Source organism: Trichechus manatus, unplaced genomic scaffold (assembly GCF_000243295.1).
Source record: "Trichechus manatus latirostris isolate Lorelei unplaced genomic scaffold, TriManLat1.0 scaffold00341, whole genome shotgun sequence".
Lineage (NCBI taxonomy): Eukaryota > Metazoa > Chordata > Mammalia > Sirenia > Trichechidae > Trichechus > Trichechus manatus.
Window position 1 is genome coordinate 370,032 of NW_004444277.1, and position 2,299 is coordinate 372,330.

The window sequence follows — 2,299 nt, forward strand, 5'->3', positions numbered from 1 at the left end:
ACAACAGTTAGTGACAGAAAACTCTCCTATTAGAATCTGTAGGCCTAATGTCCTTTGTAATTAAAACACTGTAATAAAGTTTCAATACCATTAAGCTTTAAATAAAGGAAGAAAACAAGAACATTAAAAATCAGATCTCATAAAATTATCCATCAAAAAATGGAGTGACAGGGCCACATAAACAAGAGACTGCATCAGCCTGAGACCAGAACTAGATGGTGCCCGGCTACCACTGATGACCGCCCTGATAGGGAACACAATAGACAGTCCCTGATGAAGCAGGAAAAAGGTGGGGTACAGAACTCAAATTCTAGTAAAAAACCAGACTTAATGGTCTGAGACTGGAGGAACCCCAGAAAGTATGGCCCCCAGACTCTCTGTCAACCCAGAACTAAAACAATTCCCGAGGCCAACTCTTCAGACAAAGATTAGACTGGACTGTGGGATATAAAATGATACTCGTGAAGAGTATGCTTCTTAGCTCAAGTAGACACGAGACCAAATGGGCAGTTTCTGTCCGGAAGTGAGATGAGAAGGCAGGAGCCGGCTGAATGGACATGGGAGATCAGGCGTGGAGAGGAGGAGTGTGCTGTCACAGTACAGGGAGAGCAATTAGGGTCACATAACAATGTATGTATAAATTTTTTTTGAGAGACTAACTTGAATTGTGAACTTTCGCTTAAACTACAACAATTAAAAAAATGGAGTGACAGACAATAGAAAGTCCTGTTTCTTTTCGTGTGACTAGTATGTATCTTCCAAGTCACATACATTGGTGTATTAGATTAAGGGACCTGACCAAACGGAATACAAATGGCCAGGTAAAACACATGAGTTTTTTCTCTCTGTACCCTTTACTTTAAAATGAGGTATCACTACTACTTGTAAGGTTTGTATGCCTCATGAGTTTGTTCACAATCTCTGTATTTCCCTCTTGCTTTCTTTCCTCCCTTGAAAAATCATATACAGAGCATTTCCTATGTGGCTAACTCTGGGTTAAACCCTGCGGCTACAGATATCAAAGAGAAAGACGTATCTACAGATTTGGCTCTCATCAACTGCTCCTCACCTCCTACAACCACTGACTGACTACTTTGTCTACTCTGTGCCTAGCCCTGAAGATACAGCATTGATCAAGACTGAAAAGGGGTCCTGCCTTCATGGAATTTACAGTCTGTTTAACTCACCCTCCCTTTCTCCCTGCACTGGCTGGAAGGGAAAGTAAAATACTAAAATAAAAATAAAAAACCCGTTGCCGTCGAGTCGATTCTGATTCATAGCGACCCTGTAGGACAGAGTAGAACTGCCCCATAGAGGTTCCAAGGAGCGCCTGGTGGATTCCAACTGCCGACCTTTTGGTTAGCAGCCATAGCACTTAACCACTACGCCACCAGGGTTTCCAAATACATATATATATTTTTTTTTCCCAGTGGAAAAAAACATACCCATTTATTAGGTTGGGGTGTAGGGGTGAGAGAGAAGGAGCCCAAGTGGTGCTAGGGTTAAGCTCTCAGCTGCTAACTGAAAGGTTGGCAGTTGGAACCCACGTGGCACACAACAGGGGTGAGAGAAAAGGAGGAGTCAAAAAGAGATGCTAGGATCTGCCTTTAAGAAATGCGTGGGTAGTGGTCCCCCTTCTTTCCACAACAGTGGAAGAGGAGCCAGGACAAGCCCTACCTGGTGCCTGAGACTTGGTGGTGTGTGAGAAGGAGGGTTGTATGATCCCATGTGAGTCCTGATAGGAGAAGGTCCTCTTTCTTGGACAACTCTGGAAACCACGTAAGGCCAAATTTTCGAAGGATGAGAAAACAGCAGCGGGGCAGAGAGAATGATCCTTGGTACAAACAGTGTTTGAGATGTAGGATGGCTTTCTTTTAGAAGAGGGACAGTGGTGTGGCCTTTATGGGAAGGACACCCCCCTGGGGGCTCCAAGTTGACTTAAAAGCAGATGCACCTTCCTTCCTCCCCGCCCCCCACCCCCTGGCTTACTGAAAGAAGATGGGAGGGGCCACCCCCAGAACCTCCGGAGTGATCTGACCTTAAATCGCCTCTCTCCTCCCAGCCTGCTTTCCAGGCACCCTCCTCCACCCCCACCCCCTTTCCAATTAGCGTCTAGGAAGGCTGGTAGGCCAGACGAGGTAGGAAAATAGGAACTACTTAACAGGCGGCAGGTAACTCTAGCCAAGGGGCACACTGGGTTTCAGCCTCTGCTCCTCCAGCGCCGTTCTTCCCGACCTCCTGCTCCTGCCCCCACCCCCACCCGCCCCTTCTCCCCTTAATATCCAGCGCCATAAATGTG